Source organism: Electrona antarctica, assembly GCF_951216825.1.
Source record: "Electrona antarctica genome assembly, chromosome: 5".
Taxonomy (NCBI): Eukaryota; Metazoa; Chordata; class Actinopteri; order Myctophiformes; family Myctophidae; genus Electrona; species Electrona antarctica.
The window spans coordinates 9525146-9537229 of NC_136810.1; the positions used below are offsets into that span (position 1 = coordinate 9525146).

The 12084-nt window shown below is 43.9% G+C and overlaps 1 protein-coding gene across 2 annotated transcripts in view; it reads right to left on the reverse strand.

Moving 5' to 3' along the window:
• The window catches only part of peak1 (pseudopodium-enriched atypical kinase 1), a 170224-nt gene extending 158212 nt beyond the window's left edge, over positions 1 to 12012 (reverse strand). For both annotated transcript variants that reach the window (XM_079501321.1, XM_079501320.1), the window contains exon 1: positions 11729 to 12012. The gene's annotated coding sequence lies outside the window, so the exon portion shown is untranslated. The remainder of the gene's footprint in view (positions 1 to 11728) is intronic.
• Between the last annotated feature and the right edge of the window lie 72 nt (positions 12013 to 12084).

The window sequence follows — 12084 nt, forward strand, 5'->3', positions numbered from 1 at the left end:
AGGTCAAACTCTCAGCCATCAATCAGTCTGGCACGCTCTAGCACTTCCATAATCTTTCATTCACCATCTGAACAGGGACAACCTAAAAGCAACATATGTCTAAATATTTATATTTTTCACTAAATTGGAATTTTTAATTTCACATTGGAAGCGTGGGAGTCGAACCCGCGGCATGCTGTCAGGCTTGGCAGCCTAGGTGCCCAGATGCTTGAGCTAACCGTCCGGGCCCTATAAAATCAATCTGAACTAGAAAATGTGCCCCTCGGAGCACAGGTCTCCACCAGGGCAGGTCAGGTTGTGGCCTCCTGGTGGCGCTATAATAGGCCAATGTGAAAAGGGTGACATTTCTTCTTACGCCTTGGATGGCAATTGGACGATTTGAGGCATTTTGTTCCAAAAATGTGTTTTCCAATGAGTTTTCCACCAGACGGACGAACGGACACAGGCACACACACGGACGGAGTGCATAACATACTCTCTCCCCATGCCTTCGGCCAGGTGGAGACAATAAAGATGACACAGTTGCACTTAACTCCTGGTAGAGGGGTACAATATGGCCTGTTTAAAGTCACACGCTGTGTCCTCCCGACAGCTGCAGTAGGCACTCTGTATGAGCTGCCACCTCCTGAACCTGTCTGACCTTCATTAATCCAGGGAAAGTTGACTGAACGCCAGGCCTGGAATCTCATTTTAGGGGCAAGGCCACTTGGCCTTTGGTGTTGTAAATTGTTTGAGGGCACAAAGGCCACATGCCAGGGCATCAATAAGGTCATCAAGTAAGACCATGATTCAAGAAGAAATTAGTCCACGAAATAATGAATTTAAGGATGATTTTATTTCAGTGAAAACATCATGTCAAATTATTGATAAACAATTTATCGCATCATTTTATTGCCGAAGTCAAAACTTCATACAGCTTCAGCCCATCAGTCACTGGACTTGTTTGAACATAGAGATGCGGAGCTGCAGTGCAGGCTATGTTTTGGATATAAATATAAAAAAACCCAGGAGCACTAGAGCCAGTGGGCTTTTCTGTTCATTGGGTCTCACTACATTCATGGCTCTGTTGAGGAACCTGACATTCAAATTCATGAGCAGGCTGGATCGCTCACTGAATGGACTCATTGGACAGATGACAGACCCAGGCCGTAGTTCTGTAAGGTACACTTCTACCATCAGAGGACACTGGCATGAGTGCCTCGCCTAGAGTAGTAACCTTTTTTTTCCGTATATGTGATGTACTGTCTTACCTTGTGGGCCACGAGCCTGTAATAAAGTTAATATATAAAGTGTAGCAGGTTGGAGTAAATGCTTCCCTCTTCTCCATCAGAAACCTTGAACATAGTGGGCTTAGTGGGAGGAAGGTCTGGCCCTTGTGGCAGCACAGAGCACACCATGTCAACGTTCAGTCTAACCCACTTCCTGTCCATCTCAGCCATGCAGCAGCTGTCTGTGTGCCTGTGGTGAGAAGAGGCTCAAAGTGCACGTATAACACTCCTTAGAGTTAGACCACTGCAGTGGGTGAGCAATGTCACCGTAGCATTGTTTAGTTTATTGTCTTAATACTTACAAATGGTTTTACACCAGCTCAGTCAACCATTCTCTTCCAACATCATGTTCACTGAAGTCACATCTTTGTGACACCGGCACATCACCATCAGCTTGCCGTAGATCACTGAGGGGCTTGGGGGGATTCATTTAATACAATGGGGGGCTCAAGGGACCCGTCAGGGTTCCTTGAAGGGGTTCTAAATGGACCCTTACAGCCAGGTCTCTACTCCAACTAATTTTTTTTTTTTTACTTATATAATAATTTTATCCCACGATTTTTGCAACCCATTTTTCCCCCAGTGTCAATTATCTAATGCACGAGGAGTCCAAGCTGCTTCTTTTCACCTGACAGGGGGGAGGTTCCCTGGCCGGACGTAGCGAGTGGAAGGAACACGTTATTCCGATCAGTCCTTTCCCCTCCATAAGGTGCCTCGGCAGGCCAGGGGGAGGTCGTTTTCTACTCCAACTCCTTGAAATGGGCGTCCTTGAAATTAAAAGAGTTTGAGAACCACTGCACATACAGTGGTCGACTCAACAACATTGACTTCTAGCCCAAAACATAATTAATCTTTAGAGTTCATCTGACCTTCTCAGGGGTGGGATATTGTTACCGCAGCAACCAACACAAGACCCCGGAGACCTGATAACCCAGACAGGAAGCGTTGTGGCGGTTGCCATAGAGACAGTGTGACATTTAGAGCCAGTGATGTAAAGTGACTGCTTCCTTCAGTTTGATCAAGACAGAGCTAGACATTGTGAGTGTGACCAGCATCACACATATAAATAGTACTCCTCCTGACAGTCACATTCCAGGACCATGTCCCAAAACACTGATTCTCAACCTGTGGTCCAGAGCTCACTGGTGGGCTTGAAACCTTATCAAATAGGTATCGCTTAAAACCCATTTTGGGCAGGAACGCCTTTTGGTGTTAGCATTATGTCGTGCTTTAGCTATTGAAAAATAGCAGATCTATAAGCTCACTGCTATTTTTGAAAAATCGAAGAACCACTGACATAGAAACACAGCTTTTTCAGAAAACGGTCAGGATGTAGAAGACATTTTTAGAATCTGATCTCAGGTCAAAATGGGTTAACCACTTCAACACTACATTTACAGAAACTGAAGTGACACCATAGGTCAGTGGTTCTCAAACTGAAGTGACACCATAGGACAGTGGTTCTCAAACTGAAGTGACACCATAGGTCAGTGGTTCTCAAACTGAAGTGACACCATAGGACAGTGGTTCTCAAACTGAAGTGACACCATAGGACAGTGGTTCTCAAACTGAAGTGACACCATAGGTCAGTGGTTCTCAAACTGAAGTGACACCATAGGTCAGTGGTTCTCAAACTGAAGTGACACCATACACCATAGGACAGTGGTTCTCAAACTGAAGTGACACCATAGGACAGTGGTTCTCAAACTGAAGTGACACCATAGGTCAGTGGTTCTCAAACTGAAGTGACACCATAGGTCAGTGGTTCTCAAACTGAAGTGACACCATAGGACAGTGGTTCTCAAACTGAAGTGACACCATAGGACAGTGGTTCTCAAACTGAAGTGACACCATAGGTCAGTGGTTCTCAAACTGAAGTGACACCATAGGACAGTGGTTCTCAAACTGAAGTGACACCATAGGACAGTGGTTCTCAAACTGAAGTGACACCAAATAGGACAGTGGTTCTCAAACTGAAGTGACACCATAGGTCAGTGGTTCTCAAACTGAAGTGACACCATAGGTCAGTGGTTCTCAAACTGAAGTGACACCATACACCATAGGACAGTGGTTCTCAAACTGAAGTGACACCATAGGACAGTGGTTCTCAAACTGAAGTGACACCATAGGTCAGTGGTTCTCAAACTGAAGTGACACCATAGGTCAGTGGTTCTCAAACTGAAGTGACACCATAGGTCAGTGGTTCTCAAACTGAAGTGACACCATACACCAAATAGGACAGTGGTTCTCAAACTGAAGTGACACCATACACCAAATAGGACAGTGGTTCTCAAACTGAAGTGACACCATACACCAAATAGGACAGTGGTTCTCAAACTGAAGTGACACCATACACCAAATAGGACAGTGGTTCTCAAACTGAAGTGACACCATACACCATAGGACAGTGGTTCTCAAACTGAAGTGACACCATAGGACAGTGGTTCTCAAACTGAAGTGACACCAAATAGGACAGTGGTTCTCAAACTGAAGTGACACCAAATAGGACAGTGGTTCTCAAACTGAAGTGACACCAAATAGGACAGTGGTTCTCAAACTGAAGTGACACCAAATAGGACAGTGGTTCTCAAACTGAAGTGACACCAAATAGGACAGTGGTTCTCAAACTGAAGTGACACCATACACCAAATAGGACAGTGGTTCTCAAACTGAAGTGACACCATACACCAAATAGGACAGTGGTTCTCAAACTGAAGTGACACCATACACCAAATAGGACAGTGGTTCTCAAACTTTTGCATTTGGCCACGGACCACCCGTCTTTGGTGCCAGGTAAACCCCATGGATTTGTTTTGTGCAAATGTCTCAGAATGTCCCAGAATCCCACTTTGAGAACGACCATCACAATAGAATAATGGAGCAGCAGCCATAGAAGTTAAAGTGTGTGTCCCCTGACATTGACACAGCCCTCATCAAATAGCATCTGCATTCATTACCAGCCTGCAGGCGTACACAGACTCCCTCAGAACTAGGGTGTGTATAATATATGTGTGCGTGTGTGTGTGTGTGTGTGTGTGTGTGTGTGTGTGTGTGTGTGTGTTCACTGAAGAATGAGATCTCATTTGTGATGAACCTGCTTTATACCTCTGATCAAAGCTCATACATATTAGCTTCTCTGTGGAGAGGCGGAGATGCGTGTCCTTGATGCGAGGGCCTATGTCTCTGAGCACACAACCATGTTTATACTCCCCTCTAACTACCACAAAGTATGCGTTTACATGCAAAACAATACAACGATAACCCATATTGTTGCACAATGTATACTTGTATACATTGTGCATTATCCTATAAGCTATTCCACCTCCCTAATCCCGATTGCTGCTATAGTAATTCATTTTCTTATCTCATTAATTAAATAAGCTTCAGAGTTATTATTGTTATCATGGCGTACCGTATTGCAGACACCCCACTTCTATTTCACTGCTATTACTTGTATAGAGTAGTGACCAGTAAATCTTCAATCTTGACACAGTAACAAATAGATAAATAAATAGCATTGATTATGTTACTGTGTAGAGACACAGTAGTGTTCAGTCAGAAAACTATGGTATAAAAACCATTCAACTTTTGGTGTTGAATATATTTGAATAGCAAAAAGTTTTGAAAACTACTAGTGATCTAGAAGGCATTTGTAGAACCGACCTCCAAACTCAATGGGCTAAATATGTTTTAGAATATGCCTGATGAGTGTGTCAGAGGGTGATAGAGAGTGAATGAATGTGTGAGAAGAAATATCTGGTTGTAGGCGTGCATGCATCCATGTGTGTGTTGTTGACCTCAGTGTCACACCTGCTCCACAACTCCAGCCCTGGCCTGACCCCTAGGCATCAAGGAGGAGAGGCAAAGTTCATGGTGTCAAATGACAGCCTTCATAAATCTTGTTTCAAACACACACAGTGCAACGAACCATGTACAACCCAGATTCGGCACAAAAATTCGGACTAAATTATTTTCGCTCCTATGCCACAAAATGTGGAACGCCCTACCAACAGTCATTAAGGCATGTTAATCCCTTGACTCCTTCAAAACAGCTCTCAAAGGGCACCTACGGATGGCTGCAATTCGAAACTGCCCCCCGTAAAATCTGAATCCCCCCCACCGCCCCCCCCCCCCCTTTTTTTCCCTCACTGTATATGTTTCTTTTCCCTTTTTACCTCCATTATGATGAATTCCTGTTCTGTTCTTTGTCTATATAGAAGTGTCTATTTGTACGTCTCTAAATGTTTTGATGAATTGAACATGGTGGACCCTCTTGCAAACAAGTGTAATGCTTAATTGGGTCGTCCACTCAGTTAACAGCCTTTGTATTGAGTTTGTGCTTGAAATGTACTGTAATTCTGCAAACTGTTAATAAATATTTCAATCAATCAATCAAACAAACACACACACTCTCTCTGGGCAGTTCCGTTTTGTACCACTACTGTTAGATCACCTTTTAGAACATAACTATTTCATTCTTTCCCAAATGAGCTTGTCAATCAATAGCTAAAACCTTTGCAAGGAGACTGCAGTCAGTGATTAATCAATGAGCCCCAAATGGTTCAGATTGTAACGGCCCTCCATCCTAAACAGATAGTCATCACAGACACACACACACACAGACACACACACACACACACACACACACACACACACACCCCGAGGGCAGGTCAAACTCTCAGCCATCAATCAGTCTGGCACGCTCTAGCACTTCCATAATCTTTCATTCACCATCTGAACAGGGACAACCTAAGGCGCGATTCATACTCCTATTTTAGAGCCGAATAAAAGTCGGTTCGGCTCTGTAGAGCCTACAATGTGACGTCATTTGAGGTTCGGGGGGGGGGGGGGGGGGGGGGGGGGGGGCTAGTAGGGTACCGTCCTAAAGTCGGCTCTTCGGTGCTACTGAAAATTTCTGACGAGCCGAAAATAGTCAAAAAAAAAAAATAGGAGTATGAATCGGCCCTAAAAGCAACATATGTCTAAATATATTTTTCACTAAATTGGAATGTTTTATTTCACATTGGAAGCGCGGCTGCAATGTTTATGCCAGTCCTACACAAGGTAGTCTGATGGCGGCAGGACGCATGATAGGATACCTTTCACTGTATTAAAGGTTAACAAATTCAACACATGGCATTCACTAAGCATTTTGTATTTGTATTTTACTAATTTTGTATTTATTATTTTACTAATAAGCACAGAGAACAACAATGAGGCAGAGCCGCAGACAAATCTGAGAGATTGCATGCATCACAAATCACACAAAATCATGCCCGAGTGATTATCAATAGAAATATCACCGTGACATTACCATAGACTTTTCTTATATCACGTAAGAAACAACACTCATATGGATATGAAGAATCAAATGATGGCAAAAAACGCTAATGTTACTGCTGCCAAATTAGTAATGTTTTCGCCAGAAACAGACATATGAAATATGAGTGTACTGACTATGGTAAACTATACAGAGCCACCTCCCCGAGACATATCACAGAGACAGTTTGTTTAGTTTTAGACGGTAGACCACAATGCTTATGAGACTATTTGTGTTATGTTATTCTCCATAGAGAATTTGCAGCACTTCTGCAGCCCTGGGGATGAGCGAGTGATGTCAAGAGAACTTCAGTAACTGTATACGATACCAGTAAGACACCTGAGGGCGAGAAGCGACCTCGCCCTTCACTGGCCATATATGGAGCGTGTCTTGAGTGTACAGGGTTTGATGAGGTCGGATCAACACATGGAAAGTCAGAACAGGTCAGCTCCATATATAAGGGTGGCAGCGGGGGCAGTGTCTTGAGTGTACAGGATTTGATGATATGAGGGCCCAGATAGGGCCGGGCCTTAACTTTCGGGCCTTTTGAGAACTCTAGTTTTTGCCGGCTGCCGGGCGCGGCTGCACAAATAACTTTGGGGCAGGCCCGTCTAGAGTTTAAATGGACAGGTATCAGTCAAAAGGGAGACATCGAAGAGGATATCCATATACTAATATTTATGACATCAGGGATCTCCATATATGGGCTTAATTGCGACAGCAAGTCGCATTTACTATGATCCCTGATTTACTATCATCCCTGATGTTGTCATAGTGATGTCACGAGACCTGGGCACAATATATGGGGGCTTTCCCCATGTATGGGGATTTTGAGTGACAGAAAACGCACAATTCCATAGTTAACTGCGACCTTCAGTCGCAATTATCACCACAGATCGCCCAGCCCTAGCTCCAACCACCCAGAGAGGTCAGTCATGGCCAGCCCTAGCTCCAACCACCCAGAGAGGTCAGTCATGGCCTGGCATGGATCGATACATCCTAGAGAGAAGTAAGGAAGTCCAGCTGCCGTGTTCTATCAAACACTGATAGCAGCAGTGAGATCAATATTGTGCTCGTTAGTGATCTGTAAACAGAAAGGTGAAAAGCCAATTAAACAGCTAGTAGTCTATTTGATATTGCTGTGAGTAGAGTGGATCAATAACGTCAAACTCTCCAACAGGAATTGTTGGACTGATAATAAAATTAAATAAATAAATGGCAATAAAATTGATCCGTATGCAATTTTATCCTATATTATCATATAGGGTTATTTAAACCGTACGTACTTGAAAGTGAAACTGCATATACAGTAGCAGACACTTAACGTTGTCACCTTGTGAACTTGTAGATCTGCTATTTTCACTGAACATTTGCCTCGTTATATGGACGCTACTGTTCATGGGGTCAATAGGACAAAGTACAACAGAACACAGAATATTTTTGGTGGATTAACAGGATCAGTGGTCATATGGAAGAAAAGATCTTCTCTGCTTTGGTCTTGGACACACGAATAAACCAAACCAAACATACCATTACTGGAATGGATACAAAGCAACTCAACAGAGAGATTACAACAAAGTCTTCCATTTGTCACCAAAGAATTCTAGGTATGTTTTCTGTCTCTCTCTCTCTCAACGCCAGGAAACAATCCAGCAAATATTTGTCCCACATACTTTGTTGGCAGCTATGAAAAAAAAAGGCCCTTATCAGCATCCCAAATCTCAAACTTCAAGGCCTCTTCTCATCTATTTTTAAAGAGGCCCATTTCAACCATCCGAACTAAGCTCTGTCACAGAAATTCAGTGGTACTCATTTTCCTAGATACAGTATATCACTGAATTCTGAAAGGGCACAATATGTTCAGTTTCAAATGTGGCATTTGAAAATAACATTACTAGGAAGACATTTTCAACTCTTGTAAGTGACTCATTAAATATTACATTAGTCCTCCAAGACGGTTCATGGTTTTGAGGTTAAGGCTAAGATTATGTACAGAATACACAAAATGTGTTTTTGTTAGCTGAAATGCTCCTTAAAGCGTAGCAGAAATAACAATACTGATGGAGCCGTTTTGTTGACAGTGTCAGCTGTATGAGTGGTAATGATAGCACGGCCTGGGGGCATGTAAAAACAAGCAGCTACAGTCTTAATCCTATAACACACAAAAAGAGAGACTCCAACCTCAATGTAAACATGACAATACAGGATGTCATTCACCAAGAACTTGGTGGTCTCACTGGAGTAGGGTTCATCAACTCCGGTCCATATAAACCCAGAGTAGACCATCAGTATGGCTCTTTTCCAACCTACCAGGACCTTTAGTACTGCAGGTTTTCTATCCTACCAGGACCACTAGTACTGTTGGTTTTCCTATCCTTAACCAGGACAGCTGGTTTTCTATCCTACCGGTACCTATAGTGCTGCTGTTTTTCTATCCTAGTACCAGCCATAGAGTAATAAAAGGATAGAGACCGAACCGGAGCGTTAGGGCCGATTCATAGTTCATACTCCTATTTTACCGCTGTTTCGGCGCTGTAGTGCCGAAATTATTTCGGCTCGCCAGAAATTTTCATTATCACCGAAGAGCCGACTTTAGGACGGTACCCGCCCCCCGGAACCTCAAATGCTCTACAGAGCCGAACCGACTTTTATTCGGCTCTAAAATAGGAGTATTAATCGCGCCTTAGTCCACCTCCTCCCCCCGCTATTCATCTCGATGGAAGTTGCTCAGTGGCGTTTTGAAGCACCCGGAAGACTGCCGGAAGTACAATTATAACTCAATGGCTCGAGTGAGTGGAAGTTAAGCCCGGACCTCAAACGAATGAACGTCCGCCCACCTCCATGAAAGTGCTGCAGATTCTCTTTTCGCCAGTAGGTAGTGGCAGCTTCAACGTTGGATAGCCTTACTGGGGGCTTAGTACCAGCCCAGGGCAACGGGCACTGCTGTTCAACCACTCCATTGCGGAGCTATGCATGTCCCTGGGTCCCTGGCTGGCTGGCTGGGTCCGTCCGAGCACAAAAATAGTGTTTGGTTGGTTTTCACCAAGTGCCACTGTTGCGCAGCTTAACACAGTAAACACACACACAAACACACACACACATATATTAACTGTATATGATGATTTCGGGTGTGACAGTACAGTACAGTACAGTACAGTACAGTACAGTACAGTACAGTACAGTACAGTACAGGGACCCCCTGGGGACCCCTATGTGGTAACTGTCATTTCTCGACCGTTTTGGACACGGGCGGCTTGCCGGAACCGACCCACCACCCTGGGCAGGTTCCTGTGGGTCTGGAAGTTCCAGGGATCGCCACACGGAATGCACCACTCAGTTCACACGGGTGTGATTTTATCATATAAGGATGTAAATTGCATATAGTGAGTAACATCTCCATCTGGTTACCTAATCAGGGATTTATAGGACCAAATGCAGGATAAGCATAGAAAGGTTGTCCAAAGTGATGTTTTTACTTTAAAGAATGAATTAATTAGATGATTATTCACCACCCTCATTATCTCTCCATTGCTTCTAATTTAACATTGACCTTGTGCTTTATTAAGGCAGGGTAAGGCCAAGCTGAATGGAAGTCAAGAAGACAGTGTTTTCAGTCAATAAAGAAAAGGAAACATGACACATGCCATGTCTTTTATCCAGTCTACTGCCTCACCTAGTGTTCCAAAGGATTGACTTTTATCCAGTCTACTGCCTCACCTAGTGTTCCAAAGGATTGACTTTTATCCAGTCTACTGCCTCACCTAGTGTTCCAAAGGATTGACTTTTATCCAGTCTACTGCCTCACCTAGTGTTCCAAAGGATTGACTTTTATCCAGTCTACTGCCTCACCTAGTGTTGCAAAGGATTGACTTTTATCCAGTCTACTGCCTCACCTAGTGTTCCAAAGGATTGACTTTTATCCAGTCTACTGCCTCACCTAGTGTTCCAAAGGATGTTACACTTGGTATTGTAGTATTGACAAAGGGGGGTTGTCAATTGTCCACTAGGTTGGCATCATGTGATTCTAGTACAACACAGATGCAGTAACATTTTGCCAACTAACTATAATAAGTATGACTGTATACACTTTTTACAATCTGAATCACCGGTAGGCCACTTTTCAGTGTGACTGAGATTTCTTACAATGACTGTGGCTTTGGCTGGTTCTGTTCTGCAGAGAAAAGAAACCCAAATGCAGCCAAATAACTTACGATGTATAGGCTACACAACAGCACATAGCAGAATCCAGAATACAATACACTAGAGTCTAAACAACATCATTGGATTCAAGCATACAAAATACAACTTTTATACACTAGACAGCACAGCAGCATCCATAATGCCTACGGTAAATGGCTCAACATTTAGCTTATCTTTGAACACGAGGAGAACTGCATGGCACTTGAGCAGTCCTTATGTGGGTACTGTTGACTAGTGAGCATGGCAGCAACACTGCGAGCTTGGCGTTTTCATTCCCTTTCCAGTTCAATGTGTAGGTAGTCATACCGATACCAACAACAGACGCAACACATGGCGAAAACATATACATTATCACTTGATGTGTACATGTTGATGTTGCGTGTTTAAAACAGCCCTCGTTTTTGTCAAGGGCCAAGATTGCCAAAAGGACGTTGTTGTTGTTAAACTAACATTTTATCTCAAACTACAAAACCAACAATGACATCGAACATACATTATCGATATCTTTGATTACATTCCCGTTAGTTTATGGGGTGGAAATCAGCACGTTTTATGCATCAGCCAACATAGTATAGGAAGGAAGCCCCTTAGCCCCCCAACGTAACATTATATGGAGCACTCGGTGAAGACCAAAGCAAACTTCCCAAACACCTTCAACAAACTGCCGCGTGTTTACTGGAGCGGGTGCTCCTCACGGCTCAGGCAGTGTTTTTGCAGTGAACCAAAACGGGGAGAGACATTGCATTGGAGACGGAGACAGTGAGTGAACCATTCCAACAACCATGCCATGCCTTGTGTTGTTGGAACTACAAGCCTGGAACTTCGCAGCAACAGTCAAACTGTGGCGACGGGATGTGAGGCAGTTTCAGTTTGGAAAGGAGAGACTAGACTAGAGAGAGACAGAGAGGGGAAACAACGTTTTGAACTTTTCAACACATACCTTCTTCAGATCCAAATACTGTCCGCAAAGATCCGTGGTCCTCCTACAGACAGTTCGGCGGTCATAATCCGCGTGTCGTGCTTTGGGGGAATAAAGTGAGAATAATAATAATCCGCGTGGATTTCTTTCTTTCAACGGCAGTGTCGCTCCCAGAGTGACTTGTGTGATTTGTGAGCTGCCCACTCTCTGAGTCTGGCTCTCTCTCTCTCGAAGTCGAACGGATTTTTCGTACACTCCTCCTCCTCCTCCCTCTCTCCTATTTCTTCTCTCTCCCTCTGCGAGTCTGCGTGGCTTCAACACAGCCGCAATTTTTCCACAAACCTCTTGACGACGCGCGGGGGCGCGCACGGACACGA